This window comes from Rhinopithecus bieti, unplaced genomic scaffold, assembly GCF_001698545.2.
Source record: "Rhinopithecus bieti isolate Rb0 unplaced genomic scaffold, ASM169854v2 scaffold_12478, whole genome shotgun sequence".
Taxonomy (NCBI): domain Eukaryota; kingdom Metazoa; phylum Chordata; class Mammalia; order Primates; family Cercopithecidae; genus Rhinopithecus; species Rhinopithecus bieti.
In genome coordinates this window covers 336,056-353,048 of record NW_016807367.1, presented here as the reverse complement: position 1 = coordinate 353,048, position 16,993 = coordinate 336,056, and the positions used below count along the sequence as shown (strand labels likewise).

At 33.3% G+C, this 16,993-nt stretch overlaps 1 protein-coding gene across 5 annotated transcripts in view; it reads right to left on the bottom strand.

Moving 5' to 3' along the window:
• The window catches only part of SLC10A7 (solute carrier family 10 member 7), a 272,783-nt gene that overhangs the window by 201,867 nt on the left and 53,923 nt on the right, over positions 1–16,993 (bottom strand). The window lies entirely within an intron of this gene.

Sequence of the window (16,993 nt, the reverse complement as noted above, 5' to 3'; positions counted from 1 at the left end):
AAAAAAAAAAAAAAAAAAAAAAAAAACAGAACCACATTTTAAAATAACTATTACCAATTCTTCTCAAACTACCTCAGGAAAACTGAAGAGGAAGGAATTCTTCCTAATTCATTCTATGAGGTCAGCATTACCCTGATACCAAACCAGACAAGGGTACAACACAAAAAGAAAACCACAGGCTAATATCCCTGATGAACACAGATGCAAAAATCCTCAACAACATCCTAGCAAATGGAATCCAACAGTATATCAAAACAATAGTACACCATGATCAAGTGGGATTTATCCTAGGGATGCAAGGATGGTTCAACACATGCAAATCAATACAGGTGGCACACCACATCAATAGAATGAGGGACAAAAACCACATGATTATCTCAATAGATGCAGAAAATGCATTTGATAAAATTCGACATCTCTTCATGATAAAAATTCTCAACAAATTAGGTATAGAAGTCACACACCTTAGATAAAAGTTACACACCTTAAAATAAGACAAAAAGAAAAGCTAGGAGTTTCCATGCAACAAAGTTCTGGCCAATGAGATAAAAAGTGATATATGCTTGATGGTGGGGGCTTAGGGAGGGAGGTTAGTTTCTGGTACTGCCGCTTCTTCCTGCCGAGAGCAGCGAAAGCTCTCTTGCATCCATAAGAGCACTGGAGAGATAGCCACTCTAATGTCACTGAGCCGCAGAATAAAAGCCAGCAGCCTCTGCCTCCAGGCATCTTGGTATGTAAGAAAAATAATTCCTTCCTTGCTAAAGCCACTTTTAGTCTAATTTTCTGGTACTTGAAGCCTGACACTACCATGTTTCTAAACAAGGGAAAAATAATAAAGGACTACTCCAGCAGGTCAGACAAATAAAAAACTATTTCCTCTAAAATATGAGCTTGAGTAGGCACATTAAATATTATTTAGTATAATCTCTTGTTCCTATTGCATATGACATCACTGAAAATAAGGAAGAGAAAACTGACTATTGGTCACAATTGTTGGAGGTCAAAGCTAAATTGCCTCACCCTAGAAAATTCCTCAACTATGTGAATTTATACCCCATCAGGCTTTGATTCACAGGAAGGAGAAACAACCTTAATATTTATTTTTTCCCTAAGCATAGATTCAGTTTTAAAAACACATAAACACGAAAACATTAAAGACTGAATTCCAATACTTAGTATTCAATTAAATATGGAAACACAAAACATTTTCATTCTATTTGTAAGGTACTTTCTAAAGTGCTATAAAAAGTCAAAAAGATTAAGAAATATTTATTGTTTCTTTCAAAACCAGTGATGATTGACTTTCTCTTATGCAACTTAGTTACTAGTTTTAATACTGACTACTTAATTACCACTATTTTCACCGAATAGACCTCATTACAATAAAAATTTGAATTCTACATTTCTATGTCATATTTAAGTATTACTACACCATACCACAGAAAAGTAAACATATACAGGATATCAATTAAAATGTGAGTTTATACACTACGCTCAATATTAAGGGGGCACTTTTAATCTGATACCATTTTTATATATATCATTGTATTTTTTAAAGTACCATTACTTCAATTACTGAATATTACTTAAACCATTACTGAATATTTTCTCTCAACAAAGAAAGTTAAATGAAGACTTAGTACTACTACAAGACATTCATCAATTTAAAGATTAATTTTAATTATTTGTTTTAAAGTATTACAGGAATTAACAGAAGTATATATATACAAATATATACACACACTTCTGAGGTATGTATACTATATATAGATGTAGATATATAGATACATATAATGTGTGTGTGTATATATATAAAAATACAATCTTCAAGTTAAGAGTGAATGTTTGACATGAGGAGCAAGCTACATTTCTTGCCTATTTCTACAGGTCCATTGCTTGACACCAGTGGAAAAAAGTATTTAATATCTTAAATCTTGAGGTGAATAGGGGATTGCTATCCTTGTTTATAACTATTCATCTCAATTCAGGCAAGGAAAAAGTACATTCAAATTACTGTTTTCTGGGTGCTAAATTGAATCAGGTGTCCTCTCCTCTTAAGAAAATTAAGTTGCTTTTGTACAAGAGTGTTTTAATGAGAACAGAGCTGGCCGACAGTGATAAATGGGAATGACACCAGAGAGAGCACATAAGCAGGACAATATGTGCATGTTACAGTCTTACAGCCTATTTTTCACTGACTATTCTGAATGACTTTGCTGTTTCTTAAGGGGCCTATTAATCTCAAATTTAGTTATTGCACAACGTTTATTTGAACATATATTCTGTGGATGATGACAGTTAATAAAGGAAATCTTTCACAAGCTGTATTTTTACATATTGTTCCAACTACAGCTCCCAGTCATTTGATGGTATTGATGGAATAACCTACATTGTGCTGAGGCTTTTTTAAAAAAGGCACATATATTCAGATTCCTTTCTAAGCACATGGGGACTCTTAACCGTTAAAATGCATACAAAAAAATTCTAGTACAAAACAGTAAAAGTAAAAGGACATCTTAACTGTTCAACAAAAATCATTTAATGTGCAAACTGACCCTTCTAAGATAAAACAGACACCTTTTAACACTTTTAAAGCCCTGGTACACAATATGCAATAGTTCGTGCATACCAATCTACATTTTCACAATATGCATGGAGCAAGAGAGGAAAGGCAAAATCAATTTTCTTGAGGTGCAAAAAGAATGAAGTAACACAGCTGCTGTGATTTCTCTTTGGTATGCTTTTTAAATGAAATGTCATGTACTTAAAATAGTGATGATTCTTATTTCTAGTAGAATACTTTTAAGAGCTTAAAGGAATTGTTTCAACATTTCCCTAAAACATAATTATCAGTTCAAATAAGCTCATCAATTCAGATTGTTGTTCTGGTTCTGGAAGAAATTTGGTACTTTAAGTGTTACTGGTTCACAATAACAATACCTAATATTAGTCAGAAATATTTAATTCAAATATTTAATTCAAGGCAGATTTTAAAATCTGCCTTATAATTGAGGTGAAATTAAACTTAACCAAACATTTTGACTGCATCCTCCTAAAATCTGTCTTCAAAGGTGTTCAATTTCTATAAAATCAGAATTTTTAAGTGGGAAGGGCCATTAAATACTATGACAACCCCTTTGTAAATCAAGAAACAGAACTCCAGACGGGCAAAGAATCTTTCCCAAGGTCACGCTGGACAGCAGTAAAGCCAGAAAAGAACTCATCTCCAGACATCTCTTGCACTCTCTCTATTACATCCACACTGTATGTTTTACGTATTATTTTTAACAGACATTTGTAGATATAACATGGAAAAAGGGCACATGCTGAAACACTAATGGTTATGTTGGGGTAAATGGAATTATGAATATTTTTTCCTTTGTGCTTCTCCTAGAATTATGTTAAGAATTTTAGAGGCTCTCTCTTTAATCTTTAGGCAAACTTTGAACAATGCTGTGCACATATTAGATACTCAATGTCTGACTAAAAATTGAATGAGTTGAGGATAATACCAAAAGGAAACTACTTAAAAGAAGACTAAACTACTTAGTCTTCTTTGCTATGCTAACACTGAATATTCATAGGAACAAACCATGTGTATAACCCAGAATACCAACACTTAAATTGAAAATACTATTTATTTATACTATTTATCTATTAATAGCTTATTGATAAATACCTAAGATTTTTATTGTAAATCTCTAAGATTAAGCTGAATGAAACTTACTTAAAACGTTATATACTATTTGATATTATATCTTTTTAAAAAATCAATTTCTCAATATTCCTCAAGTTTAATTCTTAATCCTTTGGGTTTCCTATTGCTTCCAGAAAATAATAAAACAAATGCTTCTCTAATTATTCATTCCTTCAACCTAAATTTATTAAGCGAACACAAAAATAAATACCATAGAGTACCAATTCAGAGTCTAGGGCTAGAAGAGAGACATCATAATAACTACAATACAAGAAGATCAATGGTATCAAAGAGTTATGGTAGCATAGAAATTAACTTTAAAATGGGCTTTTCCAGTATCTCCTAGTGAAATACAACAAGCACTTTTCTGATCAATTAATGGGAGCTCTATTTAATACCAACACATGAACTAAGCTCTCAGCACACTGAGAGAGGAATTGGCCAAGAATTCCCCTAACGCTTTGTTTAGAAGGGCATCCACAAAACCTAAGTGACAGTGTATGTCAAAGCATCTAATGTTTCTTACGAATTTTAGACTCTAGCTTTCTTAACTCTGTTATTTCTACTCTTTTCCATCCATTAGGTCTGGGAATCTCAAAGCTTCTTAAGAGGTGGATCAATCCCTCAGCAATAACTCTCTCATCAGCTTTTCATTAGCAATAAAATAGCTTTCCTACCATCTTCTGGGAAATAACTTACCATAGATTCACAGAACTGCAATGGACTTCTGCAGATCATCTCATCAAGGCACTTTTCCTCAAAAGGACTATACTGAAATCACAGATGGTGTCCACCTATCCTATTCTTTATGTCTTCAGAATCAAACACTGCACAATCTCCTTTACAGTTTTAGATTTTAAAATCTATATTGTAAATCATATTTTTAACTAATGAGTTCTTTCCTTTTCTGATTTAACTTTTTATTGGAGTTTTTTTTTTTTTTTTTTTTTTTTTTTAATGTTAGGTCCCCTGAGAAAATTTTAAAGGCTGTGTTTTACCATTACAAGTAGTGTGCTAGTAACCGTTTAACAACTGGCTCTTAGGATAAAGGGAGAACACCAATTTGTAATATGTGCTGATTTTCATGGTGTAAATACTCCCACCATGGCCAATTTCAAATTGTAAATATAATGTCACTCAACACCAAGAAGGGAAAGATGGCATAATTCCAAAGGCACAAGAAATTAGAAAAAGAAGGGCAAATTAAATACAAAACAAGTACAAGAAGGAAATAATAAGGATATGAGCAGAAGTTAATGAAATAAAAAAACAGAAAAACAGTAAAGAAAAATCACTGAAATCAAGAGGTGGGCCTTTAAAAAAGACAAATAAAATTTATACACCTCTAAAACAGGGATTGGTGAACTTTTAAAGAGTCACGGCTTTGTTTTAAACCAACTGGTCTAACACCAACTGGATGTACTGGAATACAATTGTGGTGGTAACCACCTGGAATTAGCATCAAACTCCACAAGTTAAAAACTCAGTGCCCTACAGGACTGCCCTTGCTTTAGACAGCAGCTGCACTTTAAGAGTCCACAGGCTACCCACACTTTTGACCAACTGACTATACATTCAGGGATTCCAATGTCCCCCTTAGGTTCAATAATTCACTAGAATAACTCACAGAACTTACTCAAAGTGCCATACTTAACAATTACAGTTTAATTATAAGGGATACACATTGGGCAAGGTCTGGAAAGGAGTGCGGAGCTTCCATACCCTCTCAGAGAACATCAAGATGCTTACAAACGAAGAGGCAACACTGAGTTTTAATTGGTGTTTCATTATGTAGGCATGATTGATTAAATCATTGATCACATGATTGAATTCAATCTCCAGCCCCCTCCTCTTCCTAGAGGTCAGGTAGCTGAAAGTTTCTAATCACATGCTTGGTCTTTCTGGTGGCCAGTTCCCATCCCAAAGCTATCTAAGACTCACCAAGAGTAACCTCATTAGCCTAACAAATATACTCCCATCACTCAGAAAATTCCAAAGGTTACTGAAGCTCTGCGCCAAGAACTTAGGTCAAAGACTAGATATATTTTTAAATTATACAACAGGCACATTATAAGTATTTTAGGCTCTGTGGACCACATGTAATAAATTCTCAACTCTGCTATTGTGGTGCAAAAGCAGCCATAAGCAATATATAAACTAGTAAGTGTGGTTGTGTTCCAATAAAACTTTATCTATGGATACTAAAATTTGATTTTTGTTTAATTTTCACATCTTGAAATTGTATTCTTCTCTTGACTTTTTTCCAACCATTAAAAAAATGTAAAAACTATTCTTTCCTTTATTTTAATTTTTGTGGTACGTAATAGGTGTATATATTTACGGGGTACATGAGATGTTTTGATACAAGCATGCAATGTGTAATAATCACATCACATAAAATGGGTATCCATCTCCTCAAGCATCCATCCCTTGTGTTACAAACAACCTAATTATACTCCTTAGTTGTTTTTAAATGTACAATTAAACTATTATTGACTATAGTCACCCTGTTGTGCTATCAAATACTCGGTCTTATTTATTCTTTCTTTTTGGACTCATTAACCATCCCCTCATTCCCCCAAAAAACATTCTTAACTCACATACCACACAAAAAACTTTCAGCAAGCCTGATTTGCCCTGCAAACCACAGTTTGTTCATCCCCACTCTTGGTAAAAAAAAAAAGAGAGAATACAGACATTTCTAACAATGGGAATGAAAGCGGGGACATCCTAAACTTCAGATATTTAAAAGATAAGAATATTGTAGACAGCATTATGTCCCCAAATTTGAAAACTTAGACAAAATGAACAAATTCCTTGAAAGACACAAACTACCAAAACTCTCTTAAGAACAGATGACCTAAATTTTCTATTACATATCAAAGACATTAAATGTGTAGTTAAAAAACTTTCCCAAAATGAAATCTCCAGGACCAAATGACTGCACTGGTGAATTCTACCAAATATTTAAAGAAGAAATATTAATTCTGTAAAAACTCACCAAGAGAAATACAACAGGAAAGAAAATTTGCCAAATCATTTTATGAGACCAACACTAACCTGATACCAAAATCAGATAAAACATCATAAGGAAACCACAGAAGAATAATCCTCATGCACGGAGATAGACATAAAACTCCTTATAAAATTTGAACTAATTTAATCTAGCAATATATAAAAAGGATGATAGAATATGACAAAGTGGAGTTGATTCCAGGAATGCAAAGTTGGCATAAGATGTAAGAATCAATCCAAGCCATTCACCTTATCAATAGATGAAAAAAAGAAAAAAACACAATCATTTCAATAGGTACAGAAAAAGCATTTGACAAAATTCAATAAATATTTATGATAAAAATTTGGAAGACTGGAACTGATAAGAATTTCCTCTGCCTCGTATCAAAAACCAAACAGCTGACACCATACCTAACTGTAAAAGACTGAGTGTTCCTAAAATCAGGAACAAAGTTAGGATGTCTAATCTTATTACTAGCTCTATCCAACCTTGGTCTTGCCAAAGTAAAATAAAATGGAGACTAGGCTGAAAATTCCCCAAGCAGACCAAGTCAGTTAGGTCACAAAAGCAACCTTAACCTTATTTGATTGGTAAATGTAAGCAAAACTTAAGTTGGGTTATTCCTTATAAATGTCTCTGATAATCAGAAACTAAACTAAGTCACCTTACAAAAATGGTGAAAGTAATTGTTATTGCCCCATCCTCTGCTATCTGGAAATCCCCACTGCTGTATCCAATCATTACGAAGGTTAAACAACTTCCTCGTTTTTACTATAAAACCCAATCTGCAAGAGTAGGCCTCTGAGCTTCTAACCACTTTTGATTTTGAGGGCTTATGTGTAACAATCTGTATTTACTATTTTACTCAACAATAAACTTTAAAACTCTCTTTACTAATCTGATTTGATATTTGTTTTGAACAGCCTGAAAGTGTTAGCCATGTAATACTGCAAGAAAAAGAAAGAAAAAGCAAATAGATTGGAAAGGAATAAACCTGCCTTTATTCACAAATTACATCATCCTGGAAAATCTCCCTTCTGAAGAAAACTACAAAATAGGAAAGTTTATCAAAGATCAAGAACGCAAGGTCTATATTGAAAAATCAATGTATTTCTATATACTAGGAAGGAATAATTTAAAATTGAAATTAATAAAAATATTTACAAACAGTATAAAGAACATGAAATATAAAATAAAGCTAACAAAATATGTGTAGACTGTGTATGCTAAAGATTATAAAACACTGATAAGATAAATTCTAAAAGACCTAAATAGAGAGATATGGATTAGAATCCTCGATATTAAGGTGTCAAATTTCTCCACATTGATCTACAGACTCAATGTAATCTCAGTCAAAATCCCTGCAGGACTTTTAGTAGAAATTGACAAATAACTACAATTTATTTTAAAAATAAATTTTATTTATTTATTTATTTATTCAAGGAATTTTTCTTAGAAAAGTTGGAAGACTCACATTTTATATTATATTTCAAGATAAAGTTATACTAATCAAGATAATGTGGTACTGGCTTAAGGACAGATATACGGATCAACAGAAGAGAAGAGAAAGTTCAGAAACAGATCTACATAGATATTGTAAATTGATTTTTGGCAAAGGTGCTAGAGTAATTCAATGTGGAAAGGATAGTCTTTTCAATAGGTGGTAACTGGACATCCACACACACAAAAAAACAAAAAACTCTGATGCTCATTCACCTCATTCACACTATATACACAAAGCAACTAGGAATGGATTATAGACCTAAACATAATAACTAAATCTATAAAACTTCTAGAACACTTAAAGAAAATCTTTGTGACTCTGGATTAGGACAACGTATCTATGTTAGGCTACAAAAATCACAAACTTTTGATACAATAAATTTTAAATCATAAAATTAAAAATGGATAAATTGGACTTCATTGTCCTTCAAAGTCACTGTGAAGAAAATGAAAAAGCAATCAGACTGGGAGAATAATTTCTAAAATACATAGCTGATAAAGGACTTGTATGCAGAATATATTTTTAAAACAATATAAAACAAAGCTCTTACAAATAAGAAGACAACCCCAAGTTTTTAAAAATGGGCAAAAGATTTGAACAGATACTTCACTGAAGAAGAGATGTGGATGACAAATTAACACATGAAAAGATCCTAAACATTATTAGTTAGTAGAGAATTATTAATTAATTAAAATCACAATGAGATAACACTATTTACCAGCAAGAAGGGCTAAAACTTAAAAAGAAACTGGCACCTCAGTGTTGGTGAGGATGTGGACCAATGAGGACTCTCGTATATTGCTAGTATAGATTGAAAATGATAACGCCACTGTCAAAATCAACGTTTCTTTTAAAGTTACACATATATTTACCATATGACCAAACCATCCCACCACTAGGTATTTACCCAAGAGATAGCTATTCCTACATTCACACAGACTTGCATTCAAATGTTCACATTTATTTGTAATAGCTCAAAACTGGAAACTACCCAAATGTCCTTCAAGTGGTGAATGGATAAAGAAATTATGGTACATTCATACAATGGAATATGAGTCAGCAATAAAAGGAATGGACTATGGATAAATGGAACAACATGGATGAATCTCAGAAACACTCTGCTAAGTAAAAGCAGCCAAACACAAAAGGCTACATGTACTGCATGATTCCACTGATAGACTATTCTGGAAAAGGTAAAACAGAAATCAGATCACAGGCTGTCAAGGACTGCAGGTAGGGCAATGGGAAAGAGCCATAAAATATTTTTTTGTACTGATGGCAGTATTCTAAATCTTGATTGTAGTAGTGTTTATACAATTGTATACATATTCTAAAACATTATATAATTTTTAGAAATGAATTTCGTTGTCTGTAAATTATATACACAAAATCTGACTTTTAAATCATAAAATTTTAGAAGTCAACAAAAGAAAACATAACTGTATGACATTAAGTTTTAGCTTGTTTATATTTACTTGGTTTTGAGGTTCACACAGAAAATTTCAATTAAAAAAAAAATAAGGTTTTACTTAACAGAATTAGAAATGAGACAAAACCACCAAATTACTGTTACTACTTCCTAACTAAGAAAGATTAAGCTTCAGGGTTCTGCTTGTGATTTGTAAAAATGTCTTTTCAAGTCATTATTTTCAACAGTAACATGATCTGGAGACTAAGACCTCACCTAACATTCAAAAAAGATACCCTTGTTTCACATTTAAAGATGATAAGGATTTCATATTAAATAAACTGTTTTAATTTAAAATCATCACAGAGGCATTTATAAAATACTAGAACTAGCACTTATAATGAATGGAGTCAGAAGATCTGATTTCAAACAACTTGTCACATATTTAGCTATGAAAACTCATTACATCTCAGTTTATTCATTTCATTAAATGGGAAAAACAAAGCCAACTTCATAAAATTTTGTGAGGATTAAATGAGATGGCAATACAAAACCAGTTAAGTATGCTACAAAATATTATATAAAGTAAGGCCCAGTAAGCCTTCATTATCTAAGTATTCATTCTCCAATTTCCCTAAGAACTTAGGTTGTACAAGGAAACAAGAGATATCACAGTGGGAAATGGTTCACTAATGAACTATTTCTAAAACGATCCTCAGAAAAACCTTTTACCTTTCTGTACGCACACCCCAATGTCTATGTCTGCACTCCAGCTTTGGTTGGCTTACTATCACTAATTGTACAGTATTTTAAACACCTTGCAAATATATCACAAATAAAACGTAACTTGGTTGCTAAATATAACTGCCCATTCTGCAAAATTTAAGTAAGTCAATGAAAATCAGAAGAAACTCAATGAGAAGAAAAAAAAAAATTGGATCGGTACTTAAAAGGAGAGTGATCAGGATATTTTTAAAATGAGAGCACCTGTGAAAACTAATGAACACAATTATTTTGCAAAATAAACAGGAGAGAAAGATAGGATATCAAGTCATCATACAATTTACTCAGGAAAATTACATCAGCCCCTACTCCTTAAAAGCAACACTTGATTCTTTCTCCATTCATGCCAAGAATTAGTGAATAGTTCTCACGTAAATTTTGTTAAGTGAATGATAAGATAAGCTTATTTTCATAATTTAGTTTTATTTTTTCAAAGTAAAGACTAAATAAATATATTTTTCAGTAATTGCTACAAAATGTTAATTTTTTAAAGTTAATTGAGTTTAAATGAGCTTTCTCCTGTATCACTTACCACTGAATAATGTGGATCTTCTCTTTTTTTAAATTCTAGTTACTCAAATATTTATATGGGGAAGAATATACCAATTCTTTTTTGTTAGTAAAATCATAGCTGATGTTTAAAACAAGCTTCAAAGTGCTACATTCAGGAGAATGTGGTTTAAATTTTCTACAAACAATAAGTATGGAAATAAATATTACAAAATCTCTTCCCAATTTCTTAATTTTACATATAAGGATTAGACAGCAGCCCACTGTGGGAAGTGACTTGCTCAAGATCACACAATGTCTAACAGAGGCTGAGTCAGGATTACAAGGAAGAGCTCTCAAACACTCTTCCTTCTCCACACCATTAATCTTTATTTGACTCTAATATACTATGTAGCTAAGATATATATGAATATCAAAATACACAGCATGGAAATTGTATAGACACTCTAAAAGTAAAACACTAGTCAGCAAGCAGTGAGGTACTAAATCGACTTCAAATTTTTATTAAGGTTATCCTTCCGTTAGTGATTGAAGGTATATTAGCTTAGTGGGCCATGTAATAGCTGTAGCCCCACAACTAATGGACTGCCAAGAGATGATTTAATAAAGAGGCCCAGGTGAACAATGGTGTGTAAGTAACTCTGACAACCTGAGGCTTTCTCCTGGTCAAATGTTTTATATCTGTAAGTGACTTTCTCTAAAAAAAAATCACCTGTGAAGATACTCTCAGAAGGTTTCACTGTAATAACAGTAGTCCAAACATTCTTATATAAGTTCAGATTCTTCAAGATCTTAAGATGTGATTAAAAAGAAAAAAAGCTTAAAGGTCTTGTGCCCAGATCCTTCTACAGGTACCATTTGTAACATGGTTAGAGATCCAGTTAAATAACACATTCAGCAACTACAACATGTACATCTTCTGGTTGAAGTAAAATAAAGAAATACAGCAACTTTTAAAATGCTGCCCTCTAGATTTTACTCCAAAATGCAAGCAATGAAAATTGGGGAAAAGGCATTAAATAAAAATATTTATTAAATATATGTCTATAAAATATTATGTCATCTTTATAACATAGACCAACTTGCATTGGGAGGAGAAAATAAAAGTAGTATGGGGAGAAAAACACTAAATGAGCAAAGATTTTTAAAATGAATATTGCATATGATTAATGAGAGTTCAGGGGAAAGTTAACTTCACATGCTCTATAATATTGCTGAAAGTACGGTAAATATCAGTATCTTACAAATGTCTATACATGTCCCTTGACCCAGCAATGTCTCTTGTAAAAATTTATCTCAGAAAATAATTCGGTTACATCTGTAATCCCAGCATTTTGGGAGGCTGAGGCAGGAAAATTGTTTGAGGCCAGAAGTTCAAGGACAGCCTGGGCAACATAGTAATATCCTGTCTCTAGAAAAAATCAAAAACTTAGCCAGGTATTGGGGCACATGCCTGTATGCCCAGCTACTTGGGAGGCTGAGGCAGGAGGATTGCTTGGGCTCATGAGTTTGAGGCTGAAGTAAACTAGGATGGTGTGACTGTACTCCACCCTGGGTGACAGAGCAAGACCTTGTCTTTAAAAAAAAAAAAAGAAAAGAAAGAAAGAAAACAGAATTCAGGTCCACAAAAGATTTAGCTAAAAGATTTTCATCATACCATTATTTCCTTTTCCTTTTTTTTTTTTTTTTTGAGACAAAGTCTCACCCTTTTGCCCAGGCTAGAGTGCAGTGGCACAATCAGTTCACTGCAGTCTCGATCTCCTGGGTTCAGACGATCTCCCACCTCCTCAGCCTCCCAAGTAGTTGGGACTACAGGTATGTGCCACCATGCCCAGCTAATATTTGAGAGATGGGGTCCCACTATGTTGCCCAGGTTGGTCTTGGAATTCCTGGGCTCAAGCAATCCTTCCGCCTTGGCCTCCCTGAATGCTGGGATTATAGGCATGAGTCACCACGCCTGGCCCCATTATTTTCTAATAGTAAAAACATAAACTGGAGCTATCCAGGGCTGAAATTAATAATTACACATCCATACATGAGAATAATGAACAGTCTATATGAAGAATGTTGTAGAACACTATCGAGAGATGTTCACACTATATTAAGTGGACAAATAGAGTTACAAAACAGTATGAATTGTATGACTCATTTCATTAAACATGTGCAGATTAAAAGGTTTGAAAAGATACACCTAAAAACATTAATGTAGTTATCTGAACAGTGCGATTATGGTATTTTTTATTTATATTTTCTATATTGCTCACAAAGAATACATAATGCTTCTGTAATAAAAATTAAGTTATTAAAATATTATAAACCATACAAGAACATAAAATTTTATTATATAGTCATTGCAGAACATTGTATGTGACTAAAAGAAGTCACAATGCAATGTACTTTAGGACAGTGAATGAATAGTAAGCCTTTCCCTTCAAATGCCATTGGCCTAAAATTATGTTCATGTGATAATATGAGCCTAATCCAAAAAAGAAAGTGTCATGCCATTGAGAATAACAGTAATTTTATGATATTAGAAAAAGAATCTATGACAGTCATTATCAAAGTAGTCATTTCTGGAGGAAAAAAATTGCAAATAAATGAAGACATTTATGTAGAATGATTTTAGGTTGCAAGCAAAGTAGATGAGGGTTTAAATATTTAAAGCCACAGATGGTATCTTAGATAAAACAGAGTTTTGTTTCCTTGAAAACAGAGTTTATTATTTACCCATTTTTTAAAAGTATTCCCTTAACTCACAATAGAAAAGATAAAGTTGAAGAAATTTGTTCCAGATGTAAAGCTCAGATTCATGATTCTTTTTTAAAGATACTCAATTTCTTATGAAACAAAGACAGAGCTTCCCACTAGAATTTTCACAGGAAATATTTCCACTAAGAACAACAGTTTTTAGGACTGAAATTTGTTTGTTAAAAAGTTATTTATACAGTCCAACCAAGTATCAGACAGCCACTGTGCGTAATTAACACATATATTCTCTCTTCCTCTCTCCAGAAATGTGCACATCATACTCATGGTGTGACTAATTTAAACTAAGTTTATGAAATTAATTTTTTCCTTTTCTAAACACATACGAAAACAAGAAAATTACCTAACAGGTAAGAATATATTTTTGCTTTTCAAACTGTTTAGACCATCTTAAAACTGATCCCTGATTCCTTATCTTATAAAACTTATTCCTAGGAAAATTTATAAATAAAATGAAGTTTACAGGCACAATGATATTCTGCAGCCTTTTGAAAAACTCCTTTTTGATTCAACAACAGATAATTTGCACACTTTATTCTCCCTATCTCTGGGAGATACAACTGGTTGATACTTTTTATAACCTTAAATATAAAGTTTTAACATTCTTTATTTTATTAGAAAAAAAGATATCTGTGTTTCTTGCAAAGTTACTGTTCATTTCCATTAAAACAGGGAAGCCTTCATGGAAAGGCATTATTTAAATGTGATTTGTCCATGCACAAAGTTCCTATTACATCAAATTATTCCCAAAATACCCCCTTGGCAAGGAGGTTATAAGGAAGCTTGAAGCATCAGGTAACAGTTGGACTGAAAGATGTCTGTGGCTGCTTCCAAACCAGTCATTCTCTGCAGTTCTTAAAGATTGCAGTTTAACTGAAGTCTTCATCAGACACCAAGTGAGTTAATATGTACTGAAAGACTCTTCAAGAATACAAATGAGGTTACTCAAACCAGCCCTCCTGTCTAACCACAACTATTTAATAGCTTAAATCCAAATTGTGAACATCGTTTGAGATTTTTCTAAGATGTTCTTTAACTCGCTTTCTCCTCTTTTCTTCTATATTTTCTACATAGTTCTAATCTTAAAGTTGAAAGAGGTTTATGTGTTTTAGAAAAAAAAGTGGATGCTTTTAAAAAATGTATTCCCTTAACTACTCTTTACATCTACTTCCTAATCCCCAACTCACTTAATTAAATTCAGTGTGAATTTAAATTGCAATTAACATCTTTTGAGGGATTACATGTTCTAATCACAATTATGCAGTGAATATTTGAAACACATACATTTTGTTATATTATCTGAAATGCAAATTGGAGTCCAGAAGAAGATGTCTAATAAAAATGTATAGTACTGAAGACTTTATTATAGATCCTAAGGGACTAGAAATGAGATTTAAAAGAGTAAAAGCACTGATACAAGTATAAAAACAAATTGCTTCACCTCCAAAACCCCTGGAAATGGCCCCACTTGACTCCCATTTAATCTAGCTTCTTTGCAGTTTAAAAACTGCCTTCCAAGATGTTTTATTAACCAAACTGAATTTCATTTCTTCCCCCTAGATCAGGAGCTCAGAGAGTCCTAAATGAGACATGATGCATAAAATTCTGTAAGGGCAGGGGACAAAATCTGTTTTTCTGACTCAGGAAGTTATAATGGAATGATTAATTTCTTTTTCTTAACTTTTCCTTCAATTTTGCATTTCATAAGCAGAAAAAAAAAAAAGCTGACATTTATTGAGCACCTTCTACATGCCAGACAATGTGTTATTTTATTTAATCCTAAAAATAACCCTATGAGGTAAGGATTACTTTATTTTATAGATATAAAAGTTACGGCTCAGAATAGTTAAGTGGTTAAGAGAAATAAATTAAATGCTTCAGTGGTGAAACTGTAATTTGACTCCCACATCCATGCTCCCATCTGGTAAAAGGATAGTATCATTTCTGCAAAGGTGAGACCTTAGGAGGAAAGCCTAGGATGAAGCACCTATTTTCAATATTAAGATTAACTACAATCCTCTCTACCAGGCTGTTGGGATTGTCGTGGCCCCAGAAAACAACTTCATCTCTGGTAGTAAGCTTGGATAGAATGCTTCAAGAAGTTTCATTCCTGGGGCTCTCAGGACTTTTCTGCAGAGGCCAAGAGCTTGCTAAAAGCCAGAATTACTTGGCATCTTCTTAATCAATGCCAGGATTTGCCATAAAGTACAGATCTGGTGCATTAATCTATGCCCAGTTTCCTCTTGGTAACTTTCCCATTTCATCTTCAGGGTCTATTTGTATACTTACCAGATTGTTAGCTCCCAGGCTAGGTTTATGTTTAAGGGAACTAAGGCAAACTCAAGTTCTGCCTTTCACTCCCTTCCACTGTCAGTTTCCTGTTAATTAATCATTTTTCTACACAACTTTTGCTGCTATGCTTTACTAGTAAAACAGAGACTAGTTAAGCTAGCTATTACTTTTTCCTTTGAGAAAGACAACACTAAGTTGCTAAACTCCCTACCTAGTCAACTCTGAAAAGTAGGTTTGAACACAAACACACATGCACACAAATACTTTTTTACTCCTTAGCATGTTTTTTTGTCCTTTTCTTTCTGTCTTTCTTTTTTTTTTTTTTTGAGACAGAGTGCTCTGTTTCTCAGGCTGGAGTACAATGGCACAGTCTCAGCATACTGTAACCTCTGCCTCCCAGGTTCAAGTGATTCTTGTGCCTCAGCCTCCCAAGGAGCTGGGAGTACAGGCATGTACCAATATGCCTGACTAACTTTTGTATTTTTAGTACAGATGGGGTTTCACAATGTTGGCCAGTCTGGTCTCAAACTTGTGACCTCAGGTGATTCACCTGCCTTGACCTCCCAAAGTGCTGGGATTACAGGTGTGAGCCACCGCACCTGACCTCGCCCTCTTTTATCTATGATCCAGCCTCCTGGATCTATGTGATGTGACGATGCCTAATGTGACACAGCACCCTGTACAAGGATAGATACGACACCCCAAAGATTAGAGAGAGGTAGGTGGGAGAAGAGAGATATTACAGTGTATAATTTACCATGTGAAACAGCCATGAGATGTGCAGGCATCAGAGGGTCCCAGACTTAGTTTATCTAGGTCTGAATGCAGTTCCACAGCTAGAGAACCTCTAACAAGCTTAATTAAACTTCAAGCCTCTGTTCCCTCATCTCAATAATGGGCATAATATCTACTTACAAGAATTTTGTGAGAATTAAATAAGACAATTCATGACAATCAGTAGCACCATAAGCTTAATAAATATTAGCTATTATTAATCATATCATCATCAATATTATC